The sequence below is a fragment of the Equus przewalskii genome, chromosome 2 (genome assembly GCF_037783145.1).
Source record: "Equus przewalskii isolate Varuska chromosome 2, EquPr2, whole genome shotgun sequence".
Lineage (NCBI taxonomy): Eukaryota > Metazoa > Chordata > Mammalia > Perissodactyla > Equidae > Equus > Equus przewalskii.
The window spans coordinates 107749487-107772561 of NC_091832.1; the positions used below are offsets into that span (position 1 = coordinate 107749487).

Here is a 23075-nt window from a genome sequence, read left to right on the forward strand (position 1 = left end):
CTTTGTTGACTTTGGATTGAATCCTCAGGTCCTGTCCAGAAATAAGTGAATTTTCTGGCAGAAGGCACCTTGAACTAGGACAACCACTTTAGATCATTTGTTTTCAGTTGGAACGTTGAATGAAGAATGAGCACCTTCCAAGGTCCCAGCGCATCCCATCGGAGTTTTTATTTCCTTGATCCAAATTTGAGAAAACCTTTCCACAAAATATCTCTCCTATCTTTCCATTCCTATTATATATTTTTTGTATCGTGCTGTATTGAATATTTTTACATTGATGCAATAAAAACCATTTCATAACTTAGTGGCTCAGACAACCATTTTATTTGTAATGATTCATATTAACACTTTGATGGAGGCTCAGTTGGGCAGTTTTGCTCTCAGCTGAGGTCGTTCATGCACCTGCAGTCAACTGGCAGCTCCACTGGAGCTAACTTATGTGTCTGTCAGTTGGCGCTGGCTCTCTGTCAGTCCCCATGTCTTCAACGAGCTGGCCCAGCCTTCTTTATATGGTGGAGGAAGAGTTCCCAGCAGTAAGAAAGGCTGTTCAAATCTCTGCTTGCTTCACATTTGCTAATGTCCCATTCGTCAAAGCCAGTCACGTGGCCATGCCCAGTGTCGGCATAGGAGGGGCTGTACAAGGGACTACAAAGACAATGAGTTTTAAACGAGGTATTCTTTATTTATTGAGGGCTGTTTCCATGATCTACCACTTGTGATAAAACTCAAGGCAGCACCACTACCACACACATCGTTTTATGCATCAGCTTTTAACCCAACATCCTTCAGACCAGCATTTCCTAAAAGGTATTACAAGTGTGGTAGGAAATATCTTTGAAACAATGACTGGTATTTTTCCTCAGATGTTCCTTGCCTCTACCCTTCTCCCTGTCTTAAGACATTTTAAGAGAAAGTTAAGATCATTTCCTCAGGGAAGAGAAGTTAGAGCTGAATATGAGGAGAAGAGAGCTCTTTGTTGACTATGAGTTTTAAACACTTAGTTTCCTAGGAAACAAAGGCAATTCATGGCATAAAGATTTAAGTAGAAATCTCGTGGGAAAAGCACAAAATTAATAGGTGTATGGGATATGTGCCCTGTTTGCTGAAGAGAAATCAAAAGGAAGCAGGAAGCACTCCAAGAATAGCTAAATGACATGTCTAAGAAAGATGGGGCCCTGTACATCCATGCAGAGTTTCTCATACCTCAACACGGAAGAGATCAGTGAAATTATGGTATGGAAGTAACAAAGAGAGCCACTGGATTTGAATGAGACATGTCTCAGCCACAGTTGTACAGACCAATTTCCCCGGACCAGATAGTGATTAGGACATCTCAGCAGATTTCAGCGTCCATAGATGACAAAGAGGACCAGAGAAGGCCACAACCTCCTAACTCCTTGGCACTAGAAGACTCCAGAACATGGACACAGTCTTGGGGAAAGTAGAGAGATCCTGAATTTCTACCAATCTGGGGAGAGAGGATCAAACTAGAGATCAAATGAGTTACTTAAAAATATAAAATAGTACATTTCTTACATACATCACTTTGCAGACTGAGATTGATATGAATACATATGAAATACTTTGATCCATGCATTGTTTTCCTACAAAGGATTCCCTGGTCAAACAGGTCTGGGAAATGCTGTATTTTCCTTTTGAAAGTCAAAATGCCCACTAACATCTTAAGTCTTAGAGAAGACCCAGAGTAAAGGAACCCATTATTTTCCATATTTATTTGACCTGGGAGACCTTTTCGGAGGAACTCTATTAGCTAATGATCCTGGGAACATACACTAATAAACACTGCTCTAAATTTATCTTCTTAAGTCACAGATTTTATCATTTCACTCACCTGCTCAAACAGCTTCAATGGGTTTTAAGGGATCTTCGGATTTTTTATTCAGGAAAATGTCCTTTTTAAGACCCTCCACAATGCAACCTGCTCTAGTAATCAATTTTATCTTCACTGTTTCTCAGTGTAGATCCTTTTCTCTAGCTAGGTCAGACACTTCCCTGTTCCCTGGACAAGACACACTCCTTTTTCTAACGATAATTCTCAACTCCCCTTGCTCTCTACATATCCACACACTAGGTAGCCACTTGGATTTTCCTCTCCCAGAAATTTCATAAAGACTTCCCTGACCTCAAATTAATTGTTCTTTAATAATTCACAAGCACTTGCCCTCAATAGACACTGGCTCATACGCTGCTTCACACCATCAAGAATTATGCTGATATGTTTACACATCGTCCAAAGAGTCCCAATTGCTGTGGTAAATGACTACATCCTGTGTTAGGTTTATATTACTTTTAATGCCTGGGTAAATGCCTACTTATAAGAACTATATGAACAAATATGTACACTTTCCTAAGAGTGTAGAGATTTTACATAGATTAGTAATGACTGCAAATTTTAAAACTGCAGAAGAGGCGGAATACAGCACGTACGGAATTTCACTGGGTGGCAATAAGACACCAATTTGACTACATAAGTTTTTTAGATGTGACTTCATAGCTTTTACTTATTCACGGGTTCTGGGATATGGTATTTTTATTTGTCACGCAAAGAACAGGATATCAATGTGATATATCTGGAGATAATTGCATGTTTGTGTGAAATTTCTTTTAAATATCAACGTTTTCAGAATACAGGAGGAAAACACATGGCTGGGCAATGCATCAGTGAGTTTTTGAGCCAAGAAAGATATACAAAAGTCCTTCAAATTTGAAAAGAAGAAGAGATAAAAATAACAAGAGGCAAAAAAAAGTTGAAATTCAACTAACTTGTCAATTGCAACTCATACAGGAGATTCTTGCCATGGGGAAATAGTTAAGAAATGTTAGTTTTTCCCTCAGGATACTCAGGTCTGATGTCTCCTTGAGAAAGCCAATTTACTAGTTTTGAGAAAAGACCCAATTGTCTAATCTAGAATGAATAATTAGACTTTCTGAACTGGCCTTTAACATAGCTGGAAAGATCTGTGTAATCATCAGTCAATCTGCACTTAGGGATGTAATGAAGGTGAAACATTTCCAAATGTAAAGCAAAGTTACCGAAGTGGAACATCTTATTTTATTCCAGAAAGAAAGCTTTTCATAGGCTCCCTATATGAGAAAACTAATTCTCACTGTTGATGGGGATTAATTACTATGATGTATGGAATGGAATATATGTACACACACTCAATTTTTATTCCACTAAAGCAAACATGTAAGAATTTGGTGCCACAACTAGAAGGACCCACAACTAAAATATACAACTATGTACTGGGGGAATTTGTGGAGAAAAAGCAGAAAAAAAACAGATTAGCAAAAGTTGTTAGCTCAGGTGCCCATCTTTAAAAAAAAAAAAAAAAGTAGTTTCAGGGGCCGGCCTGGTGGTACAGCTGTTAAGTTTGCACGTTTCCACTTCTGCGGCCCAGGGTTGGCCGGTTCAGATCCCAGGCACTGACCTATGCACCGCTTGTCAAGCCATGCTGTGGCAGGCGTTCCACGTAGAAAATAGAGGAAGATGGGCACAAATGTTAGCTCAGGGTCAGTCTTCCTCAGCAAAAAAAGAGGACGAGCGGTGGCAGATGTTGGCTCAGGGCTAATCTTCCTCAAAAGAACAAAAAAAAAGAAAAGAAAAAACCTGAAACTAAATCACAAAGTTAGATTGCAACAAATGAAGAGTTAAATTTAAAAACTTGTGAATTGCTGATTCCACTAAATTGCACTGTTACAATCATTGAAAATGTACTTTGAAAGCAATTTTTCAGGAATAATGAAGAATATCTATTCAAGGAATTTGAATAAGTCGATTTTTTTGACAAATTTTTCAACTTGGTCTAAATTCCATTGAAATGTTTAAGGGAAAATTCTTGTTTAATATTAACCAGGTACATGAGAAATAAATGAGAAAAAAAACTCTGAAATTAGTGACAAAATGTAGAGAAAAATTTAAAGAAGTTTGATAATATCAAATAAAAAGAAAGATCAATTGAAGTATTAACTTCAAATGAACATTTGAATTGTATTACAAAGAAATCACTGTCTCTTTCAAAAAACTATTTTTATTGCCTGTTCATAGTCTGCCTTACATTTACAAATGATTGTATTGAAATGTCATTATATCATAGCATCTGTTGTTTTTTTCCTAAGAAAAATGAAACCGAACAAAAAAGAATGCCATCAGCATGAAAGCTTCCCCTTAATCAAAGAACGAATACTGAAGAGACAATAATCAACTTTGCTTCGGTAACTAACATCCGCTGGATTGGAAAGAAGGTGATGCTTTTATTTCCGTCGGTGTTTGACCTCCAGTTCTGTTTTTGAGGCTCGGTGGTGAGGTTTCCGAATACGCTTTGAAAGAACAGCCCACGTTCTTTGTCTCCCCGGAAGCTGACAGTATTTTTGTTGTTGTTGTCGGTGGTGGTGGTGGTGGTTCAGCTTTCAAAAATAAACGAAAAACCCGCCAAATCTAAGAAGCAAGGCACGTTTTTTAAAGTTTTTCGTTCCTTCAGCTCTCCTCCGTCTGCCCTCGATTTCTCTGGTCTAACAACTTGTTCGCATTACGTCCTCATAAACGAAAGCTTTTGTTTTTCCCTAGGAAGAACATTTATAATAATGTGCTCAAAGTTTAAATACTGGATAATGGAAACTAAAGATAAAGTCCTCTCTCTGTCTCTTTCTTTCTCTCTTTCTTGTCTCCTCCTCATCTTTAATAGAAGGATAATAAAAAATTTTCAGTTCTGCTAATTTAGAGGATAAACTGGAAAAGGTACACACACAAACAAACGTATAACTAAAACCGGAAGTTAATAGACTTGCCTTAATTACATCTTGGGAAAAATTTGTTAGAATTTATCTTTTTAAACCAAACTCAATAGAGATCTAAATGCTTCTGAAGAAATAGGGGAAAATGTTAGGAGTAGAATGAAATCGTCTTTTGAAGGTTAAAAAATTGCTTTTGCTGGGAAAAAACGTGTACCCCGAACGTAGAGTAACGATAAACTATTCGGTGAAGAAAGCAAACTTGGAAATCAGGATAAATTAAGGACTAAACACCATTTTAAAGTTATTGTATAATTAATTAAGTATTTAATGGGTAGACTTTGTGTGTGTGTGTCTTTTGCAACTTAACCCAACTAAATATTCTCTCTGTACATTTATAAATGGAAACTGATAGTTCTGTCTGTAATTTGTAGAAATGACTTTTGCTGTGGAACTCTTCATGAAGTTATCTTGTAATTTTTTTGTCTAGCACAGTCTGCTCATGTTAGCTACATATATTATAAATGCTCCATTTAATAATGCAGCATTGGCAGCCCTATTTCAGTTTGGGGATTAAATTTATTGAAAGTGACTCTGTTAACACGTTAATTTTAAAGAACAAAAATTATCTAATATTACATCCAAAGAGATATTAATTCCATGAATATGTCAAAGTCATAACTGTTCACAAACCCCGTTTGATGACTGATATCTTCAACTAATCTCTTATTTTTTCAGAAATGCACAAGGTCAAATTGTATACAACTGGATATAATCTTCGGAAGTGCTTACTGGATCATTCTCTGCTTGAAAAGGAAATTTCTCCCAACATACTCAAGGTTTCCCTTTTATTTAGTCTTAAAATCATTGAAAACATAAGGCACTGGATGACCTGAGAAAACATATTTGAACAGATTTCCTACTGGGTTCTCAGAGCTTAAATACTGTTCCCAAGATTGCAGATGGTCAGTCTGTATCACAAAGTCTATCAAATTACTGATTTCTTTCACGGACAGATGGCAAAGGGGCCTGACAGAAGCTCAGTCTTCAAGTGGTGGATATTTGTGTGTGAGTACGTGTATAACTGCTGAAGAACAAAGATCTTTTACTCTGAAAGGCAAAAATAATTCTATGTGTTACCTCGGCCATATTTGTCAGTACAACACCGAAGACTAACACTTGAGTTTTGGAGTTACAGATGAAAAGAATACTTTACCCAGCCAAAAAAACACAGCAAATTGTAAGGCTGTTGCTTTACCTAAACTATGGTATAAATTTTCCCATGAAAACCAAAAACAAAACAATTGCGAACACCTGAAATAGCTGAAGGGTGATTCAATCGGTAAGAAAATTTGGAATTTAATATTAATTTTTACACTTTGAAAACTGGAGAATCGTATTCTTCATTAGTGAAAGATAGTTTAGAAGTAAAAAATGATAATAATTTATCCATTTATAAGAATCTAAAATATTCCTTTTTATAACCTCTCGTCTGTTTTTCTTAAAAAGTACAATCCTTTATTCAACTTGAGCTCATCTCTTCTGAGAACAAAATGCAAGACTTTAACGGAATTGCTGGTTGCCCAGCAGCACCTGAACTAGCTGTGCTCCTTTGCTGCGTCTGTGCAGGACACGTCATTTCATCAGCTCCTGGAGTTAATGAAGCGTCTGGAAAGCCTCCGTGTCCAAAACAACCGTCTCCCTTTTAAAATTATTCCGTCGTCTGACAGATCTCAATCATTTATGATGAGAACAGTCAGAGATGAGCGATTTTTTTCCCGTTTCTTCTGACCTAAGATGTGGTGAGGAAGCAAGCAAATTTCTAGCCTAATTTCTGGTGGAACCTGTCCCAGGAAAGACCACATTGTGAGAGGAAAGTGAGTTGGTGTTTGCCTGGAGGCTGGACGTGCGTAAACCATCTCTCTCCTCTGGAGGTGGAAGACAGCCACTCGTTTGGCATGGAATCTCAGTCAACTGACAGAGCAGGCAATTGACAGAGCAGGAACAGCGCATGCGGTGCATCATTAAGTATCAAGATGACGAATGGAGGTCATAATTAAGCTCCTGCTTAACAGCTCATTGCCTTGAGTAATAATAATGATGAATTTATACAAGCACCCTCTTATCTTTTCTCTCATCATCCTCACAGAGAAATTTAATGGTCAGAGTTTTCATCAGCAAGAAATTTATCAGCCTACTCCTTAATTAAAACCTTCCTTCTAGTCTCCACATTAAAATTTTTATGTTTTCTATCTTTAAAAATTACTTCAATTGCTCTTTGGGGACAAATCATTGTATGAATCTCTAAATACAAACAAGTCAGCTCAGTGAGATGCTGTAAGGCAATTACTTCATTTATGTATGTTTATTCTCAAGGAGCAAGAAAATTATTAGAGAAATCTCATATAAAGGCTGTATTTTGATGGATAGAAACACTAAAATGAATTATGCAATAGAGGTGACATATCATGATTTTCTATAAAATCTATATTATCAAATATCTTTCCGTAAGGATTGAGTTATTTCTGTTAGAGGCGAAAGAAGAGAAAGGAAAGTATTAGATAATTAAAAATAATATTTTTACAAAACTGTCCCCTCATTTATAAAAAAGGGTAAGATTTGAGTCGAGGTTCAATACTGAGGTATTAGAATTCCATATTCAGGGGAAATAAAATATATATGTTTGTCTAAACAAGAAACCAACACATTAAAAAAAAAAGTAGTAACTGACAGAGGGTGATTTTAATATGGCAATTAGTCCCTGATCAAATGGGCAATCAAAGAACTGTGGGCTCTATGAATTTCATTGTATGTAAATTTCACATGCGTTTTTCAGGAAAAAGTTTTTGATCTTTATGTCCCATAGGAGACAAGGTATTAGACAACAGACACGTCCGTGTCTGTGGCCCTCATATTTCCGAATAATCCAGCAGGTAAACAAATGCACAGTTGTTCGTATTGTTACTTTTATCATTTCTATTGTTGTTGTTGTTGTTTAGTTGAAGCTCAAGTGTAACTGCTCTTTCTGTAGTCAAGTAATTTATTCGCTCTGGAACAATGCCAATCAAGTGAAGCACGTGATGCAGAGATGGTCCTCACACAGGGAGAGCAGATGGTGGGAAGAGCACCAGTTTCACTTGCTGAGTGTCTGTATCTTTCACCAGGATTCAAGAGAGATGCATCTGCCTGGACATGGAAGGGAAAATATTTCCACTTCTCACTTTTCTCCTCCTTTTTATTTTTAAAAAATAATCTCCACCATTGTTGAAAAATCTTTCTGCTGGTAAAAGAATCCCCAGAAGACCCCCACAAATCTGTAACGGGGGATTTTCTGTTTAAGTATAACGGATTTGGATAAACATGCGAGCGCGAAGGTGGAAGCTAGAATATTCTCCCATCTGGCATGGTTTATATCAGTCCCCTCTTGCTGTCTGTCCACAGCATATTCTTGTCTCTGCATACAATACAGCTTAAGAGCAAGGATTTGGAAGAAGTTCTGCGTTTGAGTACTGGCTCCTACGTTTACGGGCCATGTGACTCTGCACAGGTCAGTTATACTTTCTGGGCTTCAATTACTTCATGTTTAAAAAAAATAGAATCATGACAACACCTACTTCAGAGGAATACTGAGATGAGTAAATGAGATCATGTATTATGGAATTTAGTGTAGTGCAGCATATATAAACTCTTGATAAGAGATACTTCCTCTACTTAGACAACATGAAAAGAGTTTCCTATTACCAAGAAAAGAAAATTATCCTTTACAAAAATATTCATTCTGCCAATTAACAGGGTGGATGAAAAGATAAAGTATAATAATGGATCCTCATGGGAAAATGATAGGAAAAAGAACTGCTTTTTTTGGCACTCATATTTTGTGTCAGAAAGGAACAGCATGTCAGCAACCCAGTCACATGTCCAGCTATGAGAACTCTTGTCCCAGCTTTGGTGACACACTGTGGCCACCCCAGATATTTTGTAAATTCAGCTCCCATTAAGTCTGTGGTAAGGTCCTTGATCTACCATGTAAGCTTAAGGCTGCCCTGTGAGCCAGATGAGAGAACTGAGTTCAAGCTGCTTCTTCGCTGGGATTGGGCTCTTGATATTGGCCTCTTTAGGGCTAAGATGGACCATCTGAGTTTCTCAGGGACTCCCTGGGGCACCCCTCAGAAAGATAGCTTTTGGCAGCTGTCTCAATTAGCACAATACATCGCATGGTGAGTTATTCTAGTCCAGTTATCGCCCCCAACTCCAGCCTAGCTGACTGCTGGCTGCCTGAAGTCCACTGCTTCCTCAGGGTCGATGTAGTCTGCCTGCTCTATTCTCTCTCTTCCATCCCTGATCTTTTATCTCACCTTTTCTACCTTCCTGCTCACAGCCCGTAACACTATTCTAGGGCTTCTGGCTTGAGCATTGGGTTTTGATCATCCCCGCCAAAACTTTTGCCCAAACATGTAAAGTTTCTGACATAAAGTTCAAGTACCACAAAAGACAGTTCATTTCCTGCTCCCTTGCCCTAATGATGATCCCATATCATAGTTCATCTCTCTCATATAACCTTGACAATCTCACCCGTCTGTCCCTAAGTCCTAGTTGCCTGGCACAAATTTAACCTTAGTTAAACCTGTCACTGTATATATTCCACATCTGTAACAGACCAGATCAATGAGGCTTGAAAAAATTACGCAATCACAGCTGCATTCACAAAGCATGATTTACAGTTATAAGGCAATAAGATTAAATTTATGACAACAAATTTCAAAGGAACACTCAATAAATCCAAGCAGTCCAATCACATCTCCTTTGTCAATCGTCCCTCACTTCCCCAGATTATATCTTCTGTCTCTCCAAACATCCAAAATCCTATCCGCCATTCTCACTCTCATCCGTTGACTTTCTTTTTTTGTGTGTGTGCTTTTTTGTTGAGGAAGATTGGCCCTGAGCTAACATCTGTTGCCAATCTTCCTCCTTTTTTTTCTCCCTAAAGCCCCAGGACACAGTTGTATATTCTAGTTGTGGGTCATTCTAGCTCTTCTATGTGGGATGCCACCACAGCATGGCCTGATGAGTGGTGCTAGATCCACACCCAGGATCCAAACCCACTAACTCTGGGCCGCCAAAGTGGAGCATGGGAACTTAACCACTCAACCATGGGGTCAGCCCCTGGCCCTATTTCTTAATTCACCAGGAAAATAGAAGAAAACCACCTTATGTTTCACCACTAAATTTACAAACCTGCCTGTACCTAAACCGAAATAGTCTGCTATTTCTCCCAGTCTTCACAGAGTTCAACCTTTCAATTTGTGCATCTTATCACCTCATATCTCATCGTTCAAGGATTTTGCTCCTACAAAAAAATTTTGCTCTCTTCTGCATCATCAATTTTCCCCTATATCATTCCCATCAGCATACAGATTTCCTGTGTTATCTCCCAGATTTAGATAGAAGCCCTCCTTAACTCTACATCCCCTATTTAGCTGACATTGGAATTGTCTGCCTCCCCTATAACGATACTCCTTATACAAGTTTTCTATACTCACTGTCCCCATTTTCTCAACTCCATTCTCTTCTGATGCAGCTCCGATAAGATTGACCCACTCCTCCACTGAATCTAACATTGTCAAAGATTTCCATATTGCCAAATCCAATAGTCAATTCTCAGTCCTCATTTAACTTGATTTCTCGGAAGCTCTTGATGCATTTGACTGCTCCTTCTGATACCAAGCCTGATATCAGTTTCCCTACATTAAACCCAGCATGTATGAGGTTAAAACCAAAACACTCATTCCCTGCTTACTCCCTGGCTTCCTGGCTACAGAATCCACTTCATCCATGGAGACAGACACCGCCAAGGACAAGCACCTGGATTTGCTATCTCCTTGCCGCAAAGAGATACAGGCTGGTGGGAAAGCTGCTGACCAGCAAGGTCATGGGCTCCCTCCTCTCTGCAAGTAGTCTCAAGGCCAAAGACAGGCTGGTGGGAAAGCTCCGACCAGCAAGGCCATGTGCTCCCCCTCCCCTACCTAAAACCCCAAATAAAAACCCTTCCTTTTAGCTTTTCGGGGAGTTTGGGATTTCAGTGTGAGCTGCCCTCTCTCCTTGCTCAGTGCTGTGCAATAATAAAATTCCTACATTCTTCCACTACCCCTGGTGTCAGAGATTGGCTTGCTGTGCAACGGGTGAGCAAACTCACTTCAGGTTTGATATCACTTCCTTTTGGAGTCAACTTCTTCACTTGGCATCCAGGACAACAGACTCTCTCAGGTTTTCTCCCTTTTTCCATGGATGCTCTGTTTCAGTTTCCATTGGTGTATCTTCTTCATCTTGCCAATTTCCAATTTTTGGAACACTCCTAATGAATATCTTTAATTTAAAAAATAATAATATGACTAACGACTAGTTTCTTGAACATTATACATAGAGTTATATTCTACAGTCAATTAATATTTTTTCTATAATAGAAAGGATAGTTACAGGAAAGACATATCAATATAAACTAATTTCCATGATATAATAAGACACTCCTTTTTATTTTTAGAAATAGTTTTTAAAGGGTGGATAGACAAGCATACATGTGTATATATACACACACTATACACACGCTCTTCTCTTCATTCTGACAATTTCACCCAAATACATTGCTTTAGCCATCATTTCTATTTAACAGACCCCAATATAGATTGCACCAGCACAGCCCCATCTCCCATGTTTCAGAGCTATACAAGAATTACTATATAATTTCTCATGACACTTCTGAGTATGAAAGCAGTACTATGAATAATTATGCCAGGACCATAGTCATACACTGAGACGGTCCGAGACAAACCTGCGTTTATTGACACCCTGCATAGATCTGTCAATTTGATATTTCCACATGTCCCACAGGCATTTCAAATTTAATAGCTCCAATAGTGAGTTCATCTTTTCTCTCACAGTAACCCTGAAATAACACGCCATTCCCATGCCTGCATATCTCACACTGCTCAACTATCAATCATGACCATTCTAGCTATATTTCTTGAATCTACACTTCCTGCTTTCTATCTGCACTGTTGCTGCCTTGGTTTACCCAATCATTTTCAGACTGAACTGCTCAATATCTTCATATCACCATCCTTGACATCTCCATCTAATTTCCCCAAATATTAACATCTTATATAACCACAGCACAATGATCAAAACCAGGAAATTGACATTAATACAATAATATTAACTAATCTACAGATTTTATTCTAATTTTGGCAATTACCTCACTAATGTCCTTTTTTGGGACCAAGAGCCAATCCAGGATCACACGTTGCATTTTTGTGATCATGTCTCCTTATCTCCTCCAACCTGGGACAGTCCCTCAATCCTTCCTTGTCTCTCGTGACCTTGACACTCTTGAAGGTGACTGGCCAGTGTTTCACGCAGTACCTCTTGATGTGGGCCTAACTGATGTTCCTTCCTGATTGAAGTCTAGTATGCGTTTTTGGCAAGAATATCACAGAATTCATGTTGTGCCCTTCTCAGTGTGTCATATCAGGGGACACAGGGCCATACGTCTCATTATTAGTGACTATTTGGTTAAGGTGGTTTCCATTATCTCCACTGGCAGGAAATATTGAGATTATGTAAATATTCTGTTTCTCATACTTTCACCAACTAATTTTCAAATCTATTATGAATCTTGCCTAAAACAATGACTGTGGCATTTGTCCAAAGGTGATTTTCTATTTCTGTCCTTCCTTATACATTTATTAATTGGGATTTTACTGTAAGGAAGAGCTTTCCCTTCCTCTCCATTTATTTATTCAACCATTACATCAGTACGGATGTACGAATATTTGTTTTATTTATGGGGTATAATCCATTATCGCTTTTTAAATTTTTTCATTGTTATTTATTTATTTTTTTATTAAAGACTTTTTTTTAGAGGAGTTTTAGGTTCACAGCAAAATTAAGAAGAAGGTACAGAGATTTCCCATATATTCCCTGCCCCGACACATGCATAGCCTCCCCCATTATTAATATCCCCACCAAAGTGGGACATTTGTTACAGCTGATGAACGTACATTGACACATTGTAATTGCCCAAAGTCTAGTTTACACTAGGATTCACTCAGTGCTGTACATTCTACGGGTTTGGACAAATTGTGATGACATATATCCACCGTTATAGTATCATAGACAGTATTTATTTCACTGCCCTAAAAATCCTCTGTGTTCTACCTATTCATCCCTCCTTCCCTGACCCCAACCTCTGGCAACTACTGATCTTTTAACTGTCTGCACAATTTCACCTTTTTCAGAATGTCGTACAGTTAGAATCATACAGGATGTAGACTTTTCAGCTTGGCTTCTTTCACTAACTGCAGTAATATGCGTTTTAGGTTCCTCCATGTCTTCTCATGGCTTGATAGCCCATTTCTTTTTAGGGATGAATAATATTACATTGTCTAGATGTACCACAATTTATTTGTCCAGTCACCTACTAAAGGACATTGAAGCTGCTACAAACTTTTCTGTTCAGGTTTTTGTATAGACACAAGTGTTCAACTCATTTAGGTAAATACTAAGGAGCGTGATTGCTGGTTTGCATGGTAAGTGTATGTTTAGTTTTGTGAGAAACTGACAAACTGTCTTCCAAAATGGCTGGACTGTTTTGTATTCCCACCAGCAACGAATGAGAGTCCCTGTCGTTCCACCTCCTTACCAGCATCTGGTGTTGTCAGTGCTCCAGATTTTGGCCGTTCTAATTGCTTTGTAGAGGTATCTTATTGACTTGCGTTTCCTTGATGGCACAGGATGTGGAGCCTCTTTTCATCCGCTTATGTGTCATCTGCATATCTTCTTTGGAGAGGTCTAGTAAGGGTTTATTCCAACCACACCATATGGTTTACTCTAGCTTTCCCCTTTCCTTTATTTTAATTTCTTTCTCTGAAAATGAGAAACTTGGCTATCATTATCCACAATGTATTTTCTTTTTACTTATTCCTAGAACACACATAAAGCAGTTTCAGAATTTCTAACTAATAACACTATGAAATACAGAGTAGTAACCTGAGTACAGTATGTTGCAGTTCATTTTTTTTTTTTTTTTTTTTTGTCTTTAGCTTTAGAGAATATAGGAAAAAAATACTGTTTTCCAAAGTTACTTAGGTGAATTCTTTTCTTCCCCACTCCCTCTGGTGCAGTTATATAATTCATTAGTAACAAAGTTAGGGTGATTTGTTAGTATTTGTATTCCATTTTGGATTTTCCTCTGTACTGGTTAATTCTAATTAATTAATTCCTTTTTCACGAATGTGAAATATCAACACGCTTCTAAAAATCAGAACTATACAAAACACCATATTAAATTCTTGGAGGGTTTACTCAGAGAAGTGACCCTCCTCCTTCATTCCTTCAACCCTGGTCCCATTCCCCCATTCATTTACTCTTTTCATAGCCTTTGCTTGTAAGTAACCAACCCCATTAGTTTCTGCTTTATCCGTTCTGTTTCTTTTTCACAATTGCATAGATTCATGTATACTTTCTTGTTTCCCCTTCTCTCTCACATATAAGGCAGTGTACTATAGAATCTCTTTCACACTCTAATTTCTCCCTAAAAATATATCCCTTTAAAAATATGTGTGTGGTGCATAGAAGTCTCCCTCATTCTTCTTTACAGCTGCATAGTACTCCTTTGTGTGAAGGTCCCATTGTTTATTCAACAACTCTCCTTTGCAGGCATTTAGACTGTTTCAAGCATTTTGCATTTATAAACAATGCTTCAGTGAATAAACTTGTACATATATGTTTTCCCATTGTTGGAGGTATATTCTTCAGGACAAATTCCTAGAAGTAGGATTATTGAGGTAAGTGCATCAAAAGGCAAGTGCACGTGTAACTTTGTTAGATATTGCCAAATTCCCCTCCAAAAGGGTTGTATCAATTTGCATTTCTACCAGAAATGTATGAGAGTGCTTGTTTCTCAGACAATCTTCTCTATAGAACATTTTTTAACTTAAACTCTTAGTCTGAGGCTAGGAAACCAATCCCCCAAAATTTATCTCCTCCAGATTTTGCGGTAGAGCCTACACATGTGAGTGAATTCCTCTCTGAGTTACTCAATATCTGCCAAAGTTTTGGCCTCCCAGGAGAAGATCTTCCTTCTCATCTGTAAGATGACTCTTCAGGGACTCTGGAAGACATAGAAGAGGTATCAGTCTGGTTTCCTTGGAGGACTTTGCGCACATCAGTTTCATATGTAAAATACACCCCTTATTTCTTAATAATGGGCTTCTGATACCTGATTTAATAAGATCTATTCTCAAGCATAATATCACAGGTATGGTCTTGGTTGCACAATTGATATGTTTGATTCTATTCTGATACAACTACATTGCCATGAAGAATATACACATTTAGTAAAAATACTTCTTAAATTCTGAGGGCTCAGTAATACCAACAACATTCTAACAAATATACTTGCTTCAGTACCATGTAACAAATTCTCGAGTCTCTGGGTATTGGCTCAGCAGTCTGCTTTCACAAATTTATCTACTGCTAAACTAAAACAAGTCCTGGAAATCTTGACTCATCCACTTAATACATTCTGACGCTTGTGTAAGTGGTGCCACCTTAAATCCAAAGCCAGTAGCCATGAGTCCATTCCTTGAGATATCAATAGAGCTCCTGGTACAATCCTTTTCCTAAGGTTTGAAAACTGTTCTACTTTGTAGAATAATCGACGTGTGGCCTCCACCTCATGTCAAAACTTTCAGACAAGCAGGAGAGGAAATCAGAATTGCCTGTTGATGATAGGGCTGAATGGCTGTGGTTAATTCTATCAGTAACCAGAAATATCAGAACGGAGGGGAATAAAATCCCCTGGATATAATACACAAATGTTACCTATGAATTTGATCAGTTTCCCTTTATAGTAGTAACATTATGGACATGTGAGAGCTTTCCTGTAAAGTATACAATCTCTGAATATATTTAGATTAATAAAATTTTTGCCTGAATTCAATTCAACCAATAAAGGTGAAACTTCTCTGATTTCACAATTTCTCTTCCCTTGCAGCTTTTACAACAGTATTGAGCTGTATGAAATATGAAGCATACCGGACAGAAAAAAAAAAAAACCTATTTCTAGCAGTTTCTTGTGTAAGATGAAAAAAATAGATTAGTTAAAAAAAAATCTTGAATTTATTTATTCATTTACATTTTATTTTTCTGAATTTTGTGTCTGACCTTGAGAAGACAAAATCAAAGCATTAACAGAGGAGGCTGGTCACTTGATTAAGGTGGAAGCATGGTAGCCTGAGAGCAATGAATGGTTGTGGCTTGGTTTCTTGCTAATCGAAATGACAGCACAATATTTTTAAATGAACATATGCCGAAGTTAGGACAATTGGAAGGAATCTTAGCTCTTTTGGAAGCAAAGAACCTTTGGGTTCTGTCTGTTTTAGTTATCAAGCATGCAACAAAGTAGGATAAGCACAGAAAGTTTATCTGGTAAGAAAGAATCAATCTCAGCCGTCTGGGCAGGTTACACAAAAGGTAACAAATAACTTTTACTACCTCTTCTAAAGAGCAGACTGAACACTCCTATACCAATCTGTCATTTTAACAGAGAAAACCACATTCTAGAGCTCTGTTAATGTAATATTTTAGCAGTAAAGAATTCATGAGTTATTTAAATCTTATAAATAAACTTGTAAAAGCTGATCCTACTTTGCCAACATTTTAATGGTTTCATTGCTTCTCTCCACACTCATTATTTGCCATTATTATAAACTAAGACAAATAAAGCTTACTTTCTGAAAGCCTTGTAAACTTTCTCTGCCCATGGAAGCTTTTTCTTTCACTATCTTCTTTAACTTTCTGGACAGAATCTTTGCTTTAAGACAAAGCAGCTTTCTTTTCCCATTGATAAATAAAAGTACATCCCATTACATTGCATACACATTTAGTATTTTTCTCAAACCACTGTTCCCAGGACAGCTTCAACACTCATCTTTACCCAAAATATCTAACTCATCTTTCACAGAGAAAATTGAGAGGTCAGTCACCGAGAGCTGCTTCATACACCATCATGTGGGCACACAAGCAGATTTCACGAGCACACGTCAAACGAGTACGTGGAGATACACGTGCCATTTTTATACCTCCAGGAAAGGGCAAAAAATGAACATGTTCAGCAATATAATCCAAAGGAAGAGAGACACAAGAGCTTATGTCTGTAGTTCTACAGCTTTATAACAGGTCAAAGGGAAACAGAAACACAGCATCATGGTGGCTGACATCTCAAGGTGCTCTTCTTCCTTCCAATGGAATTGAAACGCATCCCTGCACGAAAAGACAAACAAAAGAGATGAACAAAAGCCGACTCTGAGATCTGTCACTGACAGAGCTGGTCAAATGTTCAGACCCTAAAACCGGATTTTCATTGTTGCCACCCAGGGGGAATAATCTATTGGTTGTGCACAAATGAGAATCAGAACAAAACTTTGCCAAAAATCAGAAACAAAGTAAAATCTTGAGCCCAACAATATCAGCAGCCCTGCTCTTAGTATCACCTCTGCGCAGAGATTCGTGTTGACATGCCGTGCCTAGTAGATAGGGCACCCACGATATGGCTGCTGTTCGGGATGCGGCCTGAACTAATTTACATACTTTGGGATATTGTGATTTATGGTAATGACCATCCTCCTTGAAACCCAGCCATATCGAAAAAAGAAAGCATAAATTTTAAAGTGGTAAAAGGGAAAAGGAAAATCAGTAAAACTTGCTGAATCTAACAGAATGTGATAGTGGGAAGAAAAGAAGTGAGCAAAAACATCATACATAAAAATTACAAAGTAAGATATAGACATAAATCCTAATACATGAGTGTTTTCAATAACTTTAAATAAAATGAGCTTTCCAGTTGAAAGACAAAGACTGTCAAAGTCTATTAAATTGGACTTTAAGAATCTAGTTATATTCTGTTTACAAGAGAGATTTTTGAGAGATTTTTTAAGAGAGATATTCTGTTTATAAGAGAGATACCTAAAACATAACTAAAACATAATGATACAGAAGTGTCTAAAGCAAAGAGAAAACAGTGCTATCAGGCTATTATTGGTGAAAAGGGAGCTTATTTGGCTATATTAATATCAGGCAAAACACACCTTAAGGTAAAATTATGTTCTGAATAAAGAATTTAAAGATCTAATGACATATATATAATATATATAAATATAAATGTAATATATAATATACTAAGAATATATAATAATAAATATAATTAAATTATATGTTATATTCAGTACATATTTATATATTGTTAATTATAATATATTATATATTTTATAATAAAACATATATCATTAGATTTTAAATTTCTTTATTCAGAAAAAATTCGACCTTAAGATATATTTTGCTCAATATTAATATATTAATTATGACATATTAATATATCATATATTAGATATATATGATATATAATAAAAAGTTGATATAAGATGATATATTATATTTATATAAGATATAATATTAACACTATTCATAACATGATATTAAGATATTTATATACTAGATATATATATGATTTCTAATATGTAAATATATGTACATATACATGCATACATATATGCACATATAGAGAAAGTTTTAAAACTGTATTAACCTAAGCATCCAATATAAGTAACAAGAAAAAAGCAACAGAGTGTACGCAAAGAAAGTAGAATGGAAGAAATGACCAAATTAAGAACACAAATTAATTTAGGCCAATTTCACTTATACACATTAGAAACAAAAATGCTCAAAAAAATGTCAAACCAATCAAGCAATGTGTGTGTGTACATGAATACACAAACATGTGAAGATACTAAGTGTTGATAAGGCGTGGAGCAACTGCAGCTCTCATATACTGTTGCTTGGAACAGAAAGCATTAAAACTACTTTGAAAAATTCTTAGAAAATTGTAATAAAATCATGAATTGAAAAAATATATCTAAACCATAAGAGGCCCCAATACTGTATTTAAGAACATTCTAATAATTCTCAAAATCATTACCCGAAGACCACCTCAAATTTTCCTCACCATTTTCTGAACTGAAATTTCTAGTTTACAGTGAACATGTACTGAACGTCAATTATCAGCTGGAAACCATCCAATGTGCTAGAAAGACACAAGGATGAACAAGACATAATCCTTGCCATAAAGGGATTCATGGGTAACTTCAAGTGACAGACCTGAAACGACTAATAGAGCAGATCACAAAAGCATGAGAGGTATTTACAAAAGGACGCGATGAAAAATAAATTGAAAGTAAAGATTGATTCTGCTTAAAGAGGAAGGGACAGAAGGTGCACAGAGAATGCTTCTCGGAGATGGTGATATTTAAGTAGGGCACCGCAGGATAAGTATGAGTTTTCCTTGCAAATTAGCTTTAGAGGGAGAGGTGGAGCTAGAATTCTAAACAGTATCAACAACATAAAAGAGGTGCAGAAATAAGAAAAGTGCATGGTACGTTTAAAGGTATGCGTACTAGTCAAAGAAGAAACTGAGAAGGTATACCAGTGCTAAGTTTCATAACACACATATTACAAAGAGGAAAACAGTTACTGTGCCTTCCCAGTACATCAATTTGCTTAAAACCTGTTGCCAGAAGAAATGATACCTATTTGCAAAGGTACATCATATTGTTACTTGAAATTCTAGAGTTAACATATATTGCTAATTGCTTGAATATCACAAGAAACTCCTATTATTTTAATTCAAAAGACTTCGGTAATTTTAATAAGAAGATAATGTTAGTGAGTAAAATGAAGAAATCTAAAATGCTGTGTGTGTGTGATTTTTTTTTAAATATGCTTCATTACTTTTAGAAACTCACTGATTAAGAATGTTTTCTTTCCTGATATTTTGAAAGTAGTTAACCCTGCCTGTTGTCTGTTGAAACAAGCAGCATGGGTATCATAGTGAAAAAAATGTAATGTCTTCCTAATTCTGTATTTAATACGCTTAGAGACATACAAAAGGCTAACATATTGCTGACAAGCTTAATATCTTTAAATTTTTTAATTTAATTCATAAATTAGGATTCTTTAGGTTATATGCAACAGATATTCACATGGGCTTGCTTAAGCCGAAAGAAGGAATTTACAATCAGGATGCTCAGATATGTTGAGAATGCAAGGAGATTAGAAAAATGAAGGCTCAGGAAGAGTAAAAATCCAGGTAACTCCAGACGCCTGAGTGACAGCTCTGCAGTTTCTCAGTTCCCGTCAGCTCTTGGAAATCCAGTTGGCTATTGGTCAGTGAGCTACAGTCAGCCTGGCAGGGCACAGAACAGAGCAAAGGGCCTACACTCAATCAATGTACATGGGTGAAATTATAAAATTCAAGAATGATTTTTCCTCCAAATAGATGTTACAAAGAATTAAAACATTTTGTTTCATTCACAGGCGAAGGAGTCTAATAGTCTTACACTCTTTGTTGTCTCACTGAACTCCTACATCCTCTTTCTCCCAGCCCTCGGCTATAAAGGGGACGGTATGCAAAAAGAGCGCAGACTGAGTTCAAATATTTCCTTTCTATCTTGTTTGGGAAAATGTCTGACAAGATGTTTGTCAGAAGCAAAATGTAAAAGTTTCCAGGGAGCTACAGTCAGTGGCTATAAAAAGATTAAGACAAGCATTGCATTAAATGTTACTCTCAGCCAGTAGATCCAGCGAAAGAAAAGAATGGCAAACAAGAGGAATGTTCCAGACTTACTCTACCAAGAATATGGTGAAAAGTCACCTCTCAGTTTGGAGAAATCAAGAAGTCCCTGTTTGAGCTTCAACACAGCCTTTCTCTCTGGTGGTATGAGCAGAGGGAAGGAGATCTGAGTCACAGAGGGAGCTGTGTGCTTCCGGCTTTACAGGCTGGCTGAGAGAGAGAGAGAGAGAGAGAGAGAGAGAGGGAGAACTTGTAGAAGCTGAGAAACAGCTCAAAGTCACGTGTGTGGAGCTGGCCTGAAGACTAGAGTAGGTACCAGCCCACAAGAGTCAGCTTAAGAAAATCACGTTACCTGAGGTCACTGGAAAAGCCCGGAGGAGAGAACGCTGCGCTTCCTAACACAGACACAGACTAATCATAGCTAATGATAACTGAGGGCTTGTGGTGTGCTGGATACCTCACTGAACACTCTCTTGCTTTATTTCACTTAATCTTCAAAATAGCCTAATGAGATAAGCACTGTTCTTTTCTCCAGTTTGAAGAAATTGAGGCTTAGCGAAATGAAGCAACTTGCTCAAATAAACGGGCGAGTCAGAATTTGAATGCAGAGCCTGCGCTGTTGGGTCCGTGTTCTCGTGACAACACCAGAAGCCTCTCCTTGTAAGAAAGCCGTAGTTGCCTTTGAAAGCTGGCTGTGGAAGGCAGCGAGGGGCTGATGAGTGGGCCCACAGAAAGCAGGAGGCTTTGGACCATGTGAATTACACTGGTGCTCCCTATAAACAGATGTCAGCATAAAGAATTTAAGAGGCAAACCAGTCCCTTCATTGTTAAAAGTTTACCCTAAAGTAGACTGGGTGATGTCAGCTTCTCAGGCAGCACCAGACCTCAGCGAAGCGCTATCTCTTTGCCCTATTAAAGATGCGTCTGCTTTCCCGGGGTTCTGAACTTGACTATTTTTAAATGGCTGGCAACCTAGCAGGTCATGTTTGCCAAACCCCTCGAGGCTTTTCTTGCAGTAATAGAAAAGGGTGCCCTGCACTTTTGCAGGTGTGAATATTTCCGGTTTGTCTACCCATCTCCTTGTATACCCATTACTCATTTGTATAATTACACAGAGTACAAATGTGTAATTAATATAATTATTAATTATAATTAAAGTTTTTAATGTAACTAGAAGTAATTAATACTTTGTAGGACTATGAATTCCCACATTACATGTATTTTCCCTTCTTTGGGCATTTTTTGTTTCCTAACCTGTATTCTGATTATTTGTATATCTCCCCACTATATTTTAGGCACCATTAGTCAGGGACTAAAACTTAATCATAGTCCTAGCGTTTGTATCACAGTGGCATTTTCCCGGTTATGCCAAGAGTTAGCAGTCTTTCATTTCTTTACCTCAAGTACACCATTTTTAAGGCAGTCTGGGAATAATCATTTTCCATGTCTGAGTTCCCTGTCACGGCAACGCCATCTACTGCTTGTTTCTATTGCAGAGCCTTGCAAATTCCTTCACAGCAAGGTTTTCAAAACTAGGCATTGTGGGGGCTGGCCTGGTGGTGCAGTGGTTAGGTGCTCACTTTCTGATTCGGCGGCTCGGGGTTCACCAGTTCAGATCCTGGGTGCAGACATGGTACTGCTTGACAAGCCATACTGTGGTAGGCAACCCACATATAGAATAGAGGAAGATGGGCACAGATGTTAGCTCGGGTCCAGTCTTCCTCAGCAAAAAAAAAAAAACACCAGACATTGTGTACCACTTCCACAATTTTTGCCTAATATGTCATCTGTCCTGTTATCTAATTAGTATTTTCTTTAAATAAATTCAGGGCTTGGGGCTGACCTGATGGCATAGTTGTTAAGTTTGTATGCTCCGCTTTAGTGGCCCAGGGTTTGCAGTTTCGGATCCTGGGACCAGACCTAGCACCGCTCATCAACCCACACTGTGGCAGCATCCCACATAAAATAGAGGAAGATTGGCTCAGGGGCAGTCTTCCTAACCAACCCCCCCCCCCCCCCCCCGCAAAAATCATGAACACCTACTATGGGCCAGGCACGTGCCTTGTTGCTTGGGATCTAGAAGAGCACATGACAGAGGAAAGCTCCACTATCATGGAACTAAATTCTAGAGGGAAAACCAGCCATGAAGAACTCAACAAAAGACGAAGGTCATTTCAGGCAGTGATAGAAGCTCTGAAGTAAAGAAAACGAGAAAATATGAAGGACAGTGACTGGTATTCAAGGAATGCTCATTTCCTTCCTGACTCTCACCCCTATATGGTTGGTATTTAATAGGCAGAAAAAGATGACAGTGATTGAGAATGCACTTGTCAACTGAGGTAAGCAAAGGGCGAAAAACAGAGAATGAGTAACAATCACAGTTCAAAACATAATTTAATACATGGCCCCAATTTCAAATTTCTGTGCTGCTCTAAGATCTGCCTTCTTAAGCTACTTTCTATAGAACACATGATCTTCTATTAGCAACAGAGCACATTTAATTGTTCATGTCGTGCAAATTAAATGCAGTTGGGGCTGTAACACTGACTTTTGTCATATTTGTGCCTTTTTTTAAAAATCTCCATAACTTATTTTATTATGCTTGATGAGTTTAATTTCAAGAAAGTTAAGAATATTTTCCACA

The 23075-nt window shown here is 37.6% G+C and overlaps 1 long non-coding RNA gene across 5 annotated transcripts; it reads right to left on the reverse strand.

Moving 5' to 3' along the window:
* Window positions 1-297: 297 nt before the first annotated feature.
* On the reverse strand, window positions 298-20716 carry LOC103542990 (uncharacterized). Of its 5 annotated transcripts, XR_542800.2 has the most exons (6): window positions 20513-20716; window positions 16890-17070; window positions 14815-14917; window positions 13448-13671; window positions 10946-11115; window positions 298-1468 (listed from the first exon to the last, which is right to left on the reverse strand). It is a non-coding gene; the product is annotated as an uncharacterized lncRNA (long non-coding RNA). The 5 variants fall into 5 exon arrangements; XR_011537236.1 differs by lacking the exons at window positions 298-1468; window positions 10946-11115; window positions 13448-13671 and having other exon boundaries at window positions 14531-14917; window positions 20486-20704; XR_011537237.1 differs by lacking the exons at window positions 298-1468; window positions 10946-11115; window positions 13448-13671 and having other exon boundaries at window positions 14531-14917; window positions 16794-17070; window positions 20513-20652.
* Between the last annotated feature and the right edge of the window lie 2359 nt (window positions 20717-23075).